Source organism: Oncorhynchus clarkii, chromosome 13 (genome assembly GCF_045791955.1).
Source record: "Oncorhynchus clarkii lewisi isolate Uvic-CL-2024 chromosome 13, UVic_Ocla_1.0, whole genome shotgun sequence".
Taxonomy (NCBI): Eukaryota; Metazoa; Chordata; class Actinopteri; order Salmoniformes; family Salmonidae; genus Oncorhynchus; species Oncorhynchus clarkii.
The window spans coordinates 33,299,412-33,317,876 of NC_092159.1; the positions used below are offsets into that span (position 1 = coordinate 33,299,412).

The 18,465-nt window shown below is 43.7% G+C and overlaps 1 pseudogene; it reads right to left on the reverse strand.

The window, feature by feature from the left end:
* Positions 1-8,873: 8,873 nt before the first annotated feature.
* Positions 8,874-18,465, reverse strand: part of LOC139364547 (GEM-interacting protein-like) — a 29,285-nt pseudogene continuing 19,693 nt past the window's right edge.

The window sequence follows — 18,465 nt, forward strand, 5'->3', positions numbered from 1 at the left end:
ACTGGAATTCATATAAAATGGATCCAAATGTTGGAAAAGTTGTAGTTAGAAGTTAATATGGAATATATTATAAAAGGGAAGCTCAATGTAAAAGTGCATCTTTATATTGGTTTATTAATAGAAATCTTACAGCATTCCAATGAGCTGCCTACAAAACACAGAACAATCCCACATGTATCAACCGTTTGTTTACAGTAGAAGCCTGGCATTCACGTTTTTAAGGGAATAACAAACAGTGCACGAAACACGTGTCAGAGCAGGAGGGGGATCAACTTTTTTCAGAATTCATAAAGAGGATGAGGGTATAGACAGAGATTTATTGACCAGCCCTATGACCGTAAGAGGACAGACTATCTAAGCCTATATATTTGTGTGTGCTATGCTGCATAGAGCATACTTCTTCCCACAACTCTCAAACTCTCAAAATATTTTCCTTAGCAGTCCCGAGTTACAAATATTTCAGAGCAGTCCAGATTAACTTTACAAAACAAATCACATATTTGTCTGGTCCAAGTTTAACTGGAGAGAGAGAGACTGTCAACAACCCCCCCCCCCAAAAAAAAACAACCTTGAGAGAGTAGTCTGTCTGCAGTCTGTAACTATGCCAGGGTTGGACTCCAGAAAGAGAGAGTGCTTCCTCATTATAAGGATGTATCTGTGTCCCAAATGGAACCCTATTCCGAATCCTTACATAGGGCACTGGTCAACAGTAATGTACTATTGGGGATAGAGCGCCATTTGGGGCGGAGGCACATGGACTTCTCTTTAAAGGGGTTTTTACAGTGATTCTCCTGCTATATTTAGGTTCTGGAGTCACTTCTTCACCAAAGCTGGATGTTGGTTGCCAGCCCAATCTTGGCTTGTTAGAGATACAGTGTGTATTCATTAGTGCACACCATAGCAAATCGTTTCACAATGAAAACAAGTTTCGGTATCACTTTATAATAACTCCATGTAATAAAGCATTTATAATGTACCAGTAAATAGTTTATTCATCATTACTCATTCATAAAATGTTTAATATAAACTCAGCAGAAAAAGAAACGCAACCCTTTTTTAGGACCCTGTCTTTCAAAGATAATTCATAAAAATCCAAATAACTTCACAGATCTTCATTGTAAAGGGTTTAAACAACTGTTTCCCATGCTTGTTCAATGAACCATAAACAATTAATGAACATGTACCTGTGGAACGGTTGTTAAGACACTAACAGTTTACAGACGGTAGGCAATTAAGGTCACAGTTATGAAAACTTAGGACACTAAAAAGGCCTTTCTACGGACTCTGAAAAGCACCAAAAGAAAAAAGACAGCACTACAGGGAGACAAGACGGACAGCTGATCGTCCTCGCAGTGGCAGACCACGTGTAACAACACCTGCACAGTACATTCGGTACATCCGAACATCACACCTGCGGGACAGGTACAGGATGACAACAACAACTGCCCAAGTTACACCAGGGACGCACAATCTCTCCATCAGTGCTCAGACTGTCCGCAATAGGCTGAGAGAGGCTGGACTGAGGGCTTGTAGGCCTGTTGTAAGGCAGGTCCTCACCAGACATCACCGGCAACAACGTCGCCTATGGGCACAAACCCATCGTCGCTGGACCAGACAGGACTGGCAATAAGTGCTCTTCACTGACGAGTCGCGGTTTTGTCTCACCAGGGGTGATGGTCGCATTCACATTTATCGTTGAAGGAATGAGCGTTACACCGAAGCCTGTACTCTGGAGTGGGATCGAGTTGGAGGTGGAGGGTCCGTCATGGTCTGGGGCGGTGTGTCACAGCATCATCGGACTGAGCTTGTTGTCATTGCAGGCAATCTCAACGAGACATCGTCCTCCCTCATGTAGTATCCTTCCTGCAGGCTCATCCTGACATGACCCTCCAGCATGACAATGCCACCAGCCATACTGCTCCTTCTGTGAGTGATTTCCTGCAAGACAGGAATGTAATTGTTCTGCCATGGCCAGCGAAGAGCCCGGATCTCAATCCCATTGAGCACGTCTGGGACCTGTTTGATCGGAGGGTGAGAGCTAAGGCCATTCCCCCCAGAAATGTCCGGGAACTTGCAGGTGCCTTGGTAGAAGAGTGGGGTAACATCTCAAAGCAAGAACGGTCAAATCTGGTGCAGTCCATGAGGAGATTCACTGCAGTACTTAATGCAGCTGGTGGCCACACCATATACTGACTGTTGCTTTTGATTTTGACCCCCCCTTTGTTCAGGGACACATTATTCAATTTCTGTTAGTCACATGTCTGTGGAACTTGTTCAGTTTATGTTGAATCTTGTTACGTTCATACAAATATTTACACATGTTAAGTGTGCTGAAAATAAACGCAGTTGACAGTGAGAGGCTGTTTTTTTTTTAGGTCTGTATAAACCATTTTCTAATCATTAGTTAAGTATTTTTGCAAGGCCTGATCTAAAGTGTGGGCTATTTATACTTTATAAATGCTTTGAGTGACCAGTGTAATTTCTCACAAAAAGATGGACATGTCATTCATCGGTAGACATTCTAGAAGTACCTCCTAGGACTGAAGGTTTCAAAAAGTCCCCTAGAACATACCAACGGTTAAACAATAAGCACACAATACAGACAATGTTTAAATATCTTGAACATTTTATTCCAAAACAGTCACACTGTTGTAATAGTGTGATGTGTGACTTCAGACTCACTCTATGCTGAGTAATTTTTTTTTTAAATTGTCTGAAAATGCGAACGTTAGCATTTCTTGGCAGTGATATTTCTACCAAAACCAAAGTGTGGATTGCAGTCACGTCTTAGTGACTGTGCGAGGTAGGGAAACAAATATCTGAATTCATAACTTCGCTGAATTATCCCATTATGTTTAAAGAGTTACTACCTTTAAAGGCCCAGTAAAAGTGCCGCCAAACGAAGCCGTGTGAAAATAGTCTGTGGTTAAAGGACTGAAGCACTGGAAGCATTTTAAAGTTATAGATGTAGCATTTATATCTGCAAATCATACATGGAACATATCTACCTCAATCACATAGGCCTATCGGTAGTAATGGAGGAATAGAGAGAACAACCAAGGTTGACAACATTAGCAAAACATTCACATTACAATAGAGGGCTGCATTCCCGTGGGAGACAGGGTGGCGTGAGCTGCTTCACATGAGCCTAAAAGAACATTGCGGGACTGCAGTTGGGTTCGGGATCAGTTCTTGCAGTAGCGGGTGGGAGTCAGAGAGAAAGCCAGCAGTGGAAAGCTGCGGTTGAGGGTGGGAGCGGGTGCAGGCAGGAGCGGGATGAATAAATCAGTCTGGTGCAGACCTCTACATTACAACTCTTCCTCATGTTCTTGCAACAGTTGTTTTACAACAGTTTTTGTGAATATATTGATATATTTCCTTAAAATCTATGGAGGCGCTATTTCATTATTGGATAAAAAAACGTGCCCGTTTTAAGCGCAATATTTTGTCACGAAAAGATGCTCGACTATGCATATAATTGACAGCTTTGGAAAGAAAACAGTCTAACGTTTCCAAAACTGCAAAGATTATATCTGTGAGTGCCACAGAACTCATGCTACAGGCGAAACCAAGATGAAACTTCAAACAGGAAATGAGCAGAATTTCTGAAGCTCTGTTTTCCAATGTCTCCTTATATGGCTGTGAATGCACCAGGAACGAACCTGCGCTTTCTGTCGTTTCTTCAAGATGTCTGCAGCATTGTGACGTATTTGTAGGCATATCATTGGAAGATTGGCCATAAGAGACTACATTTTCCAGGGGTCCGCCCGGTGTCCTTTGTCTAAATTGGTGCGTAATCTTCAGTTGTGGGCATTTTCTCCTGGGATTCAGGACAGAAAGCACACTTCCACGAACGATATATCATCGAAGAGATATGTGAAAAACACCTTGAGGATTGGTTCTAAACAACGTTTGCCATGTTTCAGTCGATATTATGGAGTTCATTTGGAAAAAAGTTTGGCGTTTTGATGACTGCAATTTCGTTTTTTTTTGGTAGCCAAACGTGACGCACCAAACGGAGCGATTTCTCCTAAACAAATAATCTTTCAGGAAAAACTGAACATTTGCTATCTATCAGAGTCTCCTCATTGAAAACATCTGAAGTTCTTCAAAGGTAAATTATTTTATTTGAATGCTTTTCTGGTTTTTGTGAAAAATGTTGCCTGCTGAATGCTAACGCTAATGCTAACGCTAAATGCTACGCTAGCTAGCTACTGTTACACAAATGATTGTTTTCCTATGGTTGAGAAGCATATTTTGAAAATCTGAGATGACAGTGTTGTTAACAAAAGGCTAAGCTTGAGAGCTAGCATATTTATTTCATTTCATTTGCGATTTTCATGAATAGTTAACGTTGCGTTATGGTAATGAGCTTGAGGCTGTATTCACGATCCCGGATCCGGGATGGCTAAGTGCAACTGGCCCAGCGCAGTCAAACACTAGATTTTCCTGTGTTTCATATATATTTCCACAATATGAGGTTGAAATAATAATGTGAAAATTATGATAATGCCATTCTACTTAATTTTTTTTTGCCTGTTTTGGTGGGACGAAGTTTTGGCCTGCCTGGCAGTAATGAGTTTATAGACCATTAAGAAAGAGTTCTAAACCTCTCTGTCAATAACAGCTACTGTAGTTTTTTAGGTTTCCCCTCCCACCCAGACCACTCCTAGACAGTCCTAGCAAAATTCTTTATTGAGAAATTTCCCTTTGCTAAGAAGCAATTTTTTGTTTCTTTTTGACCATTTTAAGGTTACCCAGAAATGATTTGATATTGAGATAAAAACGTCTGCATTGCACCTTTAAACATCCTGTGTTGTGTCCTTGTTCTTTTACCATTGATACTGTATATTCTAGGCTATTTTCAGACCTTAAGGAGCATCAGGTACAGCTGGACTGTCTACCAATGGCATGTCCATCTTCTTGTGAAAAGTTGCACGGGTCACTCAAAACATTTCTAAAGTACCTATAAAGTGTAAATAGCACACACTTTAGACGAGGCCATGCAAAAAGACGTAACTAATGATTATTAAATGGTTTAAATGACCTATATTAAACCTCTTATGAATGGAGTAATTATGAATAAATTATGAATAATCTATTTACTAATCCATTACAAATTCTTTATTACGTGGAGTTATTATGAAGTGCTACCAGAGTTTCTATTGGATATATTCAGGTAGGTCCCGCCCCGCTTGGTTCAGTTTGGTTTCTGTTGAAGACAGTGTGCACGACTGGAATTTTCACGGAAGTCCTTCTGTTGATTATCATTACAGTACATGTTTTGATGCAAATTATACATACAGTATAGGTCTTAATTATGTAAAGTCAAGATTTGGCCCTGTATATAGACAGTGCGTATGGACAGTGTGCGAGTAGGCCCTTTGATGAGCTTTTCATTAATGTGCATCACTGTGATGAGTTACAGTACCAGTCAAAAGTGTGGACACACCTACTCATTCAAGGGTTTTTCTTCATTTTGTAGAATAATAGTGAAGTCATCAAAACTATGAAATGACACATATGGAATCATGTAGTAACCAAAAAAGTGTTAAACAAATCTAAATATATTTTATATCTGAGAATCTTCAAAGTAGCCACCCTTTGCCTTGATGACAGCTTTGCACACTCTTGGTATTCTCTCAACCAGCTTCATGAGGAATGCTTTTCCAACAGTCGAAGGAGTTCCCACATATGCTGAGCACTTGTTGTCTGCTTTTCCTTCATTCTATGGTCCAACTTAACCAAACCCCCCCAAAAATTGATAGTACCAGTAAGCGCAAACCAGATGGGATGGCGTATCGCTGCAGAATGCTGTGGTAGCCATGCTGCTTATGTGTGTTTTTTTTTTTAAAGTGTGCCTTGAATTCCGCGAACCGGGAGACCCATGGGGCGGCGCACAATTGGGCCAGCGTCGTCCGGCTTAGGGGAGGGTTTGGCCGGCTGTGATGTCCTTGTCCCATCGTGCAGTAGCGACTCCTGTTGCGGGCACGCTGACATGGTCGCCAGGTGCACAGTGTTTCCTCCGACATACAGTGCCTTGCGAAAGTATTCGGCCCTTGAACTTTGCGACCTTTTGCCACCTTTCAGGCTTCAAACATAAAGATATAAAACTGTATTTTTTGTGAAGAATCAACAACAAGTGGGACACAATCATGAAGTGGAACGACATTTATTGGATATTTCAAACTTTTTTAACAAATCAAAAACTGAAAAATTGGGCGTGCAAAATTATTCAGCCCCCTTAAGTTAATACTTTGTAGCGCCACCTTTTGCTGCGATTACAGCAGTAAGTCGCTTGGGGTATGTCTCTATCAGTTTTGCACATCGAGAGACTGAAATGTTTTCCCATTACTCCTTGCAAAACAGCTCGAGCTCAGTGAGGTTGGATGGAGAGCATTTGTGAACAGCAGTTTTCAGTTCTTTCCACAGATTCTCGATTGGATTCAGGTCTGGACTTTGACTTGGCCATTCTAACACCTGGATATGTTTATTTTTGAACCATTCCATTGTAGATTTTGCTTTATGTTTTGGATCATTGTCTTGTTGGAAGACAAATCTCCGTCCCAGTCTCAGGTCTTTTGCAGACTCCATCAGGTTTTCTTCCAGAATGGTCCTGTATTTGGCTCCATCCATCTTCCCATCAATTTTAACCATCTTCCCTGTCCCTGCTGAAGAAAAGCAGGCCCAAACCATGATGCTGCCACCACCATGTTTGACAGTGGGGATGGTGTGTTCAGCTGTGTTGCTTTTACGCCAAACATAATGTTTTGCATTGTTGCCAAAAAGTTCCATTTTGGTTTCATCTGACCAGAGCACCTTCTTCCACATGTTTGGTGTGTCTCCCAGGTGGCTTGTGGCAAACTTTAAACAACACTTTTTATGGATATCTTTAAGAAATGGCTTTCTTCTTGCCACTCTTCCATAAAGGCCAGATTTGTGCAATATACGACTGATTGTTGTCCTATGGACAGAGTCTCCCACCTCAGCTGTAGATCTCTGCAGTTCATCCAGAGTGATCATGGGTCTCTTGGCTGCATCTCTGATCAGTCTTCTCCTTGTATGAGCTGAAAGTTTAGAGGGACGGCCAGGTCTTGGCAGATTTGCAGTGGTCTGATACTCCTTCCATTTCAATATTATCGCTTGCACAGTGCTCCTTGGGATGTTTAAAGCTTGGGAAATATTTTGTATCCAAATCCGGCTTTAAACTTCTTCACAACAGTATCTCGGACCTGCCTGGTGTGTTCCTTGTTCTTCATGATGCTCTCTGCGCTTTTGACGGACCTCTGAGACTATCACAGTGCAGGTGCATTTATACGGAGACTTGATTACACACAGGTGGATTGTATTTATCATCATTAGTCATTTAGGTCAACATTGGATCATTCAGAGATCCTCACTGAACTTCTGGAGAGAGTTTGCTGCACTGAAAGTAAAGGGGCTGAATAATTTTGCACGCCCAATTTTTCAGTTTTTGATTTGTTAAAAAAGTTTGAAATATCCAATAAATTTCGTTCCACTTCATGATTGTGTCCCACTTGTTGTTGATTCTTCACAAAAAAATACAGTTTTATATCTTTATGTTTGAAGCCTGAAATGTGGCAAAAGGTCGCAAAGTTCAAGGGGGCCGAATACTTTCGCAAGGCACTGTATTGGTGCGGCTAGCTTCCGGGTTAAGTGGGCATTGTGTCAAGAAGCAGTGTGGCTTGGTTGAGTTGTGTTTCGGAGGATGCACGGCTCTCTATCGTCGTCTCTCCCGAGTCCGTACGGGAGTTGCAGCGATGAAACAAGACTACCAAAACAAGACTACCAATTGGATACCACAAAATTAGGGAGAAAATGGGGTAAAAGAAAAGTGTGCCTTGATTTTTAAATAAATCACTGACAGTGTCACCAGCAAAGCACCATCACACCTCCTCCTCCATGCTTCATGGTGGGAACCACACATGCAGAGAACATCTGTTCACCTACTCTGCTTCTTACAAAGACACGGCGGTTGGAACAAAAAAATCTAAAATTTGGACTCATCAGACTAAAGGACAGATTTCCACCTGTCTAATGTCCATTACTCGTGTTTCTTGGCCCAAGCGAGTCTCTTCTTATTATTGGTGTCCTTTAGTAGTGGTTTCTTTGCAGCAATTCGACCACGAAGGCCTGATTCACGCAGTCTCTTCTGAACAGTTGATGTTGGGATGTGTCTGTTACTTGAACTCTGTGAAACATTTATTTGGGCTGCAAACAGAGGTGCAGTTAACTCTAATGAACTTATCCTCTGCAGCAGAGGTAACTCTGGGTCTTCCTTTCCTGTGTCGGTCCACATTGTTTATGTGACTGCACTTGAAGGAACATAACAAATTATTGAAAATTTCCGGGTTGACTGACCTTCCTGTCTTAAAGTAATGATGGACTGTTGTTTATTTTTGCTTATTTGAGGTGTTTTTGCCATAATATGGACTTTGTCTTTTACCAAATAGGCCTATCTTCTGCATACCACCACTACCTTGTCACAACACGATTGGCTCAAACGCAATAAGAAGGAAAGAAATTCCACAAATTAACTTTTAACAAGGCACACCTGTTAATTGAAATGCATTCCAGGTGAGTACCTCATGAAGCTGGTTGAGAGAATGCCAAGCGTGTGCAAAGCTGTCATCAAGGCAAAGGGTGACTACTTTGAAAAATATAAAATATATTTTGTTCAACACTTTTTTGGGTTACTACATGATTCCATGTGTGTTATTTCATAGTTTTGATGTCTTCACTATTATTCTACAATGTAGAAAATAGAAAAAAATAAAGAAAAACCCTTGAATGAGTAGGTGTGTCCAAACTTTTGACTGGTACTGTTCTGTATTTATGAGTATTCTGGAGTAATCATGTATGTTCTGTATTTATGAGTATTCTGGAGTAATCATGAGCGGATGTACATTTTCACTGTATTTGTAAAAAAAACATTTGAAGTTACACAGTACAATTCATCCCTTCTAGGGGTTTAACCATAGAAATAGAATCCTGCCAGTCACGAAACGTTGATTTGAATGAGGAATGTCCATTCTCGAATGTGGTTCCAATTCTATGGTTTAAAGTTTCATCCTTCCACAGACACAGTTTTGCTGCAGTCCTGAGGGGCTGCGTCTGAGCTTCAGTCCTGACAGGATCCTCTGGCCCGGGCCACTCAGACCCTCCTCTCCGCCCTGTCTCCGCCTCTCACCCAACCACCCCTGACTGTTATTGGACTGGTTCACGTTCAGCTGAGACAATGTGGCTAACCGACTCCTAAGCCACGCCTCCTGAGCACCGGTGCTCGGTGTCGCTACTGCTGTTGCAGTTGAGGGTTGGTGTTGCAATTGCAATTGAGGGTTCTACTACCACTGTCGCCGCCCGCAGTCTGCCCTGTGGAACCTCATATGGGCGTGTCTTCTCTCTTTCTGTCTGGTTCTCTGGTGCGTGGCCTCCAGCCTGGCTGAGCAGGTGGTAGGCAGTGGTCTCGGGGTGGAGCTCCAATCGAAGGCTTCTCCTTCTCTGGCTACCAGGGTCAGGTGAGGGGCTACGACTGCTGTCTTCGCTCCTCGACTGGTTTCTCCTCCTCTCCTCCTCTTCATCCTCCTCTTCTTCATCCTCCTCTTCCCCGAGCAGCCCAGCCCTGGTGGTACCCGCGGAGCGGCGGAGACCCGGGGTGGGCTGGCGCTGGTATTTGACAGGCGGCCTACTGAAGTGGCTCTGTGGCTGGGTCCCCACAGAGGGAGAGTCCCCTGGTTCTGGACTCCACACCAGATCACCCAGAGCAGCAGCCTCTGCTGATGCCCCCCTCACAGCCACGACTGGGGAAGCAAAGGGGAGGAGAGAGGGGAGGAGAGGCGACAATAAGGCAAACCAGAGAAACACAGATTAACCACTGTATTTCACTTTTAGCTTGGCGAAGTAAATACTCTGTCTCTTTCTATCATAACGTGTGAGTATAGCCTTGCTTTTGAGAGGCTGTTGAATTTTGGCAAAAGAAAGCAGAAAATGCCTACAGTCAAGCCAGCAGAGAGCACTATAACATGACAAAAACAGTGAGCAGCGAGCAGACAAAATATCTGATGGTAGCAGAGAAAGGTTATGTAAAGAAATGACAGATCAGGTAAGAACAGCAAAGTCCTCTAGCCCACTTGTTTACCAACAATGCCCATTAATCCAATCATTCCTCTGATACTAAAGTACATCCTACCTACCTGCTCTCTCATTGGCTTCAGGGCTGAGCTGGTCCACTGCCTCATTGGACGACGACTTGTCAGATATATAACCCTCACTCAAGTCTCTCTTGATTGTGCGAGTCTGTTGAAATGACACAAACTCTAAGTTTTGAGGAATAGATACCAGATATTTAGGGTAGGAAGTGTTGGGAATGGAATGCTGTAGCGAGATACATGCTATAGCTCTAGGTCTAGAAAGTGAACCCCAGTGGATTAAAGAGATATTGGCAGGTAAATTGTGGATGTTGAGTAGCCTATTCATTAAACAGGGATTTTTATTCTTATTGAATAAAATCAAGTTGCCTGGTCACTGGTTCTCCTAGTTCTATTTTTCAGGCAAAACATTTGATAAATTCCTTGTGTCCCTAAACAACTCTAAATTATCATGTAGAGGGCAGGGCACTAACCTTCTCTTCCACCCCCACACCTCCCAGTATTTACCAGTGGTCAGTGTTGTGTATTTAGTGGCCAAGAACACCAATGCTAGGGCTGTGTCTCAATAGCTTTAACTTGCTTCCTCTTCTCATGTTCTTTCCTACCCATGAAACCTACAGTTTCCACAGTATCCAGTCCTTTGGCCTATCAGTGGTAATGAAGGAGAGGAGAAAGGAAACAAAGTAATTGTACAATAGAGGAGGAAGAATTTGACAATAAATTATATTTCACAGAGGAAGCCATTGACCAGTATTGAAATCCAGCCAGGATAGATCTGGTGTCTCACTCTCTCTCTCTCACACTCTCTCTCACACACACACACACACACACACACACACACACACACACACACACACACACACACACACACACACACACACACACACACACACACACACACACACACACACACACACACACACACACACACACACACACACACACACACACACACACACACGTTGCACTGTGTTAAGCTTCACAAAAAAAGCATGGAATCCCTTCCGGATTGGCATCAGCAGAGTCACAGCATGGCGAGCCAGGAGCATTAAAGGGGCAATCTGGGATTGGTACATCTGTTTTGGGACTTTGAATAAATTATATAGCCATGCCTTATTAGTTACATTTCTTCAGCCCCATCCCTCAGCTGTTTACCAAAAAAAGTGACTGGAGTGACCGCTTTCTTGTTGTTTGAATCCCAGATTACCTCTTTGAGACAACGACAGGTAACAGAAGCAAAAGAAAGGAAAGCAGCTCAAGGCAGCAGGCTGAGGCTGAACTCCATGAACCCTGGCTGAGAGGCAGACTTTGGTTCAAATACTATTTGAAATCTGTCAAATACTTTGAGCACTCCTTCCTGGAGTGTCAGATGGGCTGGGTGGGCAGATGGGCTGTGACTATTATATTGGTACTATTGCGGCAGGCAAGGTCAATAAAGCCTGGCGAAAGTATTTGAAATAATTTCTAATAGTATCTTAAACCTGGTCTGACTGTAGGGCATCAGGAGCCGTCCCAATGTTACTTCGACTTAGAGGACCAATCACTGGCTGACAAACCTACAGCTGCCAGACATGTGATCAAGAGGCCTCAGATTCAAAATTAAGTGTTTGATTGAGGTTAACATTGCCCTCCTATTCAAAACCTTGAAAAACATTGGAGAAAATCTGTATTTAAATGGACTTCAGTATAGGGGGTCTATGAAAAGTATTTTAAAAGTATATATTTGTCTATCAGCCCAGGGTTAACCCATCTGTTAACCAGACCTGGGTTCAAATGTTATGTTTGAATTAAAAATACTTAAGCTGCACCTGATTGAGCTTGTCTGACACAATGGTATCCACCCTCAGTGTGTCCCTTACCTCTAGAGAGCGGGGGCGTTCTCTGGACAAGGCTCCTCCAGCGGGGGGGTCCTGAGAGCCAGGGTCAGCCCCTGCTACAGTCTTCTGGGCCCCGCCTGAACACGTCGCCCGGGGAGGGGTGTCAGGGAGGGGGGTGGTGGGGGCAGGAGGTGGAGCGTTGAATATGTGTTGGTGGTGTGTGATGAGGAACTCCACCAGTAGGGACTGGTAGGTGGTCTCCAGTAGGGCCACCATGGACACGTCTACAGACACCAGCGGGCGCAGCAAGGTCGGACCAAACACGATGCCCAGGTTACTGGGAGACATCTTGTTCTCCTCGTAGTTCTCTGATACTCTGTGGAGAGAGCGAGAGAGAGAGAATGTGAGAGGATAGAGTATGGTCCAAAAAATACCATCTGGAGGAGGGCTCAGCACCCCTCTTATGACCATGTGACCGACCGTTCTGCTGCACGCAACAATAATCTGTTTTCCCAGTGAGCTGAAGCAGAGCAATAACTTTGGGGAGCTAACACAAGTCTATGAGCATGGTTCACTGAGCCATCTCCACAACAACCAGGTTTGCTAATTGTGTAGGTGACGCATCATGTGCTGCAGTGTGCAGTAGTATCTGTGTAGGTGACACATGTGCTGCAGTGTGTAGTAGTATCTGTGTAGGTGACATCTGCTGCAGTGTGTAGGTGACGCATCATGTGCTGCAGTGTGCAGTAGTATCTGTGTAGGTGACACATCATGTGCTGCAGTGTGCAGTAGTATCTGTGTAGGTGACGCATCATGTGCTGCAGTGTGCAGTAGTATCTGTGTAGGTGACACATCATGTGCTGCAGTGTGCAGTAGTATCTGTGTAGGTGACACATCATGTGCTGCAGTGTGCAGTAGTATCTGTGTAGGTGACACATCATGTGCTGCAGTGTGCAGTAGTATCTGTGTAGGTGACGCATCATGTGCTGCAGTGTGCAGTAGTATCTGTGTAGGTGACACATCATGTGCTGCAGTGCGTAGTAGTATCTGTGTAGGTGACACATCATGTGCTGCAGTGTGCAGTAGTATCTGTGTAGGTGACACATCATGTGCTGCAGTGTGCAGTAGTATCTGTGTAGGTGGCACATCATGATAAGAGTCTGCGTGTGTAGCATGAATGTACTGTGTGCGTGTGTGTGTGCTTGTGTGTATGTCTGCGTGTATGTGTGCTAAGGTGTGGAGAGTCAGAACATGGTGCTGCACTGTGTAGTAGCGTAGTACCTGTGGAGGTGACGCATCATATGCTGCAGTGTGTAGTAGCGTAGTACCTGTGAAGGTGACGCATCATATGCTGCACTGTGTAGTAGCGTAGTACCTGTGAAGGTGACGCATCATATGCTGCACTGTGTAGTAGCATAGTACCTGTGAAGGTGACGCATCATATGCTGCACTGTGTAGTAGCATAGTACCTGTGGAGGTGACGCATTATATGCTGCACTGTGTAGTAGCGTAGTACCTGTGAAGGTGACGCATCATATGCTGCAGTGTGTAGTAGCGTAGTACCTGTGAAGGTGACGCATCATATGCTGCACTGTGTAGTAGCATAGTACTTGTGAAGGTGACGCATCATATGCTGCACTGTGTAGTAGCATAGTACCTGTGGAGGTGACGCATTATATGCTGCACTGTGTAGTAGCGTAGTACCTGTGAAGGTGACGCATCATATGCTGCAGTGTGTAGTAGCGTAGTACCTGTGGAGGTGACGCATCATATGCTGCACTGTGTAGTAGCGTAGTACCTGTGGAGGTGACGCATCATATGCTGCACTGTGTAGTAGCGTAGTACCTGTGGAGGTGACGCATCATATGCTGCAGTGTGTAGTAGCGTAGTACCTGTGGAGGTGACGCATCATATGCTGCACTGTGTAGTAGCGTAGTACCTGTGGAGGTGACGCATCATATGCTGCAGTGTGTAGTAGCGTAGTACCTGTGAAGGTGACGCATCATATGCTGCAGTGTGTAGTAGCGTAGTACCTGTGGAGGTGACGCATCATATGCTGCAGCGTGTAGTAGCGGTATGGGGGCAGTCTCCCCAGCAGGTCTCTCAGGCTATATGTGAGGTCCTCCACTATCCCAGGAGTCTCTGCTGTCGCCTCCCTCTCACTGAGACGCTGGATCTCCTTGCCCACCCAGATGAAGTCATTGTACAGGTCAAAGGTCAACAGCGGCTCTGGAAGCTGAGGATGAAGATGGTTTTATTTCTAATAAATAATGACAATAGATTGTTATTCACACATAATAATAATAAATGCTTTGATGCATCGACTGACAATTGTACCACATGATGTTCACTAAAAGGGAAATCCTGAGATAATATATGTCCATATTACTTATAGGCTGGCATAATCATGAAGGGGAGCTTTGTGTGAGAGTTTAAATAACAGTGTATGTCCATTCAACACTTAATTGTCTTTATTAACTGTGTCGTTGGCTCTACAGTATATTGTCTGTATTAACTATATCATTGGCTCTACAGTATACTGTCTGTATTAACTATATTGTCTGTATTAACTGTATCATTGGCTCTACAGTATACTGTCTGTATTAACTATATCATTGGCTCTACAGTATACTGTCTGTATTAACTATATTGTCTGTATTAACTGTATCATTGGCTCTACAGTATATTGTCTGTATTAACTGTATCATTGGCTCTACAGTATACTGTCTGTATTAACTATATTTTCTGTATTAACTGTATCATTGGCTCTACAGTATACTGTCTGTATTAACTATACCATTGGCTCTACAGTATACTGTCTGTATTAACTGTATCATTGGCGCTACAGTATACTGTCTGTATTAACTGTATCATTGGCTCTACAGTATACTGTCTGTATTAACTATATCATTGGCTCTACAGTATACTGTCTGTATTAACTATATTGTTGGCTCTACAGTATATTGTCTGTATTAACTGTATTGTTGGCTCTACAGTATACTGTCTGTATTAACTATATCATTGGCTCTACAGTATACTGTCTGTATTAACTATATTGTTGGCTCAACAGTATATTGTCTGTATTAACTATATTGTTGGCTCTACAGTATATTGTCTGTATTAACTGTATCGTTGGCTCTACAGTATATTGTCTGTATTAACTGTACCTTTGGCTCTACAGTATATTGTCTGTATTAACTATATTGTTGGCTCTACAGTATATTGTCTGTATTAACTGTATCGTTGGCTCTACAGTATATTGTCTGTAATATCAGTGTTCTTTGTTGTCTGGGAAACAGTGAAGTACCTCCTTGAAGAAGTGTTTGAGGACTGAGGTGACGTCATGAGGTGAAAGGTCAGAGAGGTCGACCTGGTCCTTTTGGGTCTCGAAGACCTGACACAGCTTCTGGATGCGAGGCTTCGACCCACTGATACGATACACCCCCTGGGTGGGAGGGATGGATGGATGGGGGGAGGGAGGGAAATAGAAAATAAGAAGGATTGAGATAAGGGCACTGTACTGTCGCTTCTGCAAAACAGTTTTACTGTTTGCTTCAGTACTTATTCTATTATATTACATCCAGGTTAATACAGTACCTGTAGAGTGAGGGCCCTGCTCTCTATCTCGGCCGTGCAGCGCTGGACCACGAAGGGCACCTCGTCAGGCCGATCCCGGGGCAACAGGGAGAAACCCACCCCAAATAGAACACCCTTCCTGTTCTCACACTCATGCTGTAACACCTCCAGACACTTCCTGTGAACCGCCATGCCACACTACAGAGACGGCAGGCGGGACAGAGGACATGGATTAGCAAACCACAGGGTGGAGCTCAAATCACACCCTATACAGTGGGGCAAAAAAGTATTTAGTCAGCCACCAATTGTGCAAGTTCTACCCACTTAAAAAGATGAGAGAGGCCTGTAATTTTCATCATAGGTACACTTCAACTATGACAGACAAAATGAGAAGAAAATAAATCCAGAAAATAACATTGTAGGATTTTTAATGAATTTATTTGCAAATTATGGTGGAAAATAAGTATTTGGTCAATAACAAAAGTTTATCTAAATACTTTGTTATATACCCTTTGTTGGCAATGACAGAGGTCAAACGTTTTCTGTAAGTCTTCACAAGGTTTTCATACACTGTTGCTGGTATTTTGGCCCATTCCTCCATGCAGATCTCCTCTAGAGCAGTGATGTTTTGGGGCTGTTGCTGGGCAACACAGACTTTCAACTCCCTCCAAAGATTTTCTATGGGGTTGAGATGTGGAGACTGGCTAGGCCCCTCCAGGACCTTGAAATGCTTCTTACGAAGCCACTCCTTCGTTGCCCGGGCAGTGTGTTTGGGATCATTGTCATGCTGAAAGACCCAGCCACGTTTCATCTTCAATGCCCTTGCTGATGGAAGGTTTTCACTCAAAATCTCACGATACATGGCCCCATTCATTCTTTCCTTTCCCCAGATCTGTCGTCCTGGTCCCTTTGCAGAAAAACAGCCCCAAAGCATGATGATTCCACCCCCATGCTTCACAGTAAGGTATGTTGGATGCAACTCAGCATTCTTTGTCCTCCAAACACGACGAATTGAGTTTTTACCAAAAAGTTATATTTTGGTTTCATCTGACCAGAGGACATTCTCCCAATCTTCTTCTGGATCATCCAAATGCTCTCTAGCAAACTTCAGACGGGCCTGGACATGTACTGGCTTAAGCAGGGGGACACGTCTGGCACTGCAGGATTTGAGTCCCTGGCAGCGTAGTGTGTTACTGATGGTAGGCTTTGTTACTTTGGTCCCAGCTCTCTGCAGGTCATTCACTAGGTCCCCCTATGTGGTTCTGGAATTTTCGCCCACCGTTCTTGTGATAATTTTGACCCCACGGGGTGAGATCTTGCGTGGAGTGTACCTATGATGAAAATTACAGGCCTATCATCTTTTTAAGTGGGAGAACTTGCACAATTGGTGGCTGACTAAATACTTTTTTGCCCCACTGTATACCTGGTTCAACCTGAACCATACTGTGCTGGCGCCACTATGGAGGATAGCGTACAGCTCAGTTCAGCTTGGCATCGGTCAGGCTCTATGGTGTGACTGTGAATCAGGCAATAATGTTATACATTTGTCATTAAAGAGGCTGCCACTTAAATGTCTGTCAGTTGTTCCTCTCTCTTTCTATTCCTCCTCTTTCTCACCTCCTCACACTCGATGCCGTTGACCACGATGTAATTGTCACACTGTTTGCACTTCACCATCTTGCTCTTCATCTTCCTGAGTCGGTGTGTCAGTGCGGCTCGGGACGTAGTCCGTACCTTTCCCGCCGTACCGTTCCCTTCTGGAGTGGAGTCCACACAATCTACGAGGAACCACAGGACAGGACTCAGTCATGGTGGGAAACACTACCCACCAAATTTACCCCTAGTTCCAAACAAACCCTACTCCCTAGCAACTCCTGTAGACCTGAGAGGATTGTGGAAGAATATGGAAACATTTCCACCTAGCCAATCAGTAGACAAGAAGCAATTGCCACAATGATTATCTAATCCTCTCAGATCTACAGGAGTGGCTAGGGTGTAGGGGTTAGGGCAGCGTTTCCCAAACTCGGTCCTGGGGACCCCAAGGTGTGCACGTTCTTTTGATGTCCTAGCACTACATAGCTGATTAAAATAATCAAAGCTTGATGATGAGTTGGTTGGTTATCTGAATCAGCTGTGTAGTTCTAGGGCAAAAAAACAAAATATGCACCCTTGGGGGTGCCGAGGACCGAGTTTGGGAAACACTGGGTTAGGAGTAGATTCAGAATTCAGCAGGAGAATTTACTTATAGAGAGCCATTAGTTGGTGTCTGTTGTGGGAGTTAGGTGATGACGCTGACATTCACCTCCTTCCAGGACGGTGCCTATGTCCCTCTCATCCAGGTCGTCTGATGACATTGTCCCTGTGGAGGGGGCTTTAGGAAGCCTCCTGTTGCCATGGGCTAGACACACAGAGAAGGAGGAGAGACCAGTCAAACAGGACAAGGTGAGTTTCCCGTAAGCTTCGTAGCGAATACATTATTTCTCTCCACTACCAAATATGACATCGATGTTTGATGATTGGTCAATCTTCTGAGCATGATTAAATGAAATCTGCCAAATTAAGCACACAGGCTTACCTGGGCTGGACAGAGACTCCAGACTGCCTCCGATGCTCTCACTGTCACTGTAGCCCTTACGTTTAACCAGACTTTCTTCAGGCAGGGAGGAGTCCTGTAGAGAGCTAGGGTTGCTGGTCTTACGACGGCCACTTGGAGGAGCAACACACAGATTCGGACACACACACATGCACGCACACACACACGCAGGCAAGCAGACACACAATTAACATTTACAAATAAAATCTTGACAGCAACTCTAAATACAAGACAATAGGCACTAATGGGACAAACAGTATCATCCATTAGAGTCGTAGCCTATAAAGAACAGGGCAAATCATCCATCCGT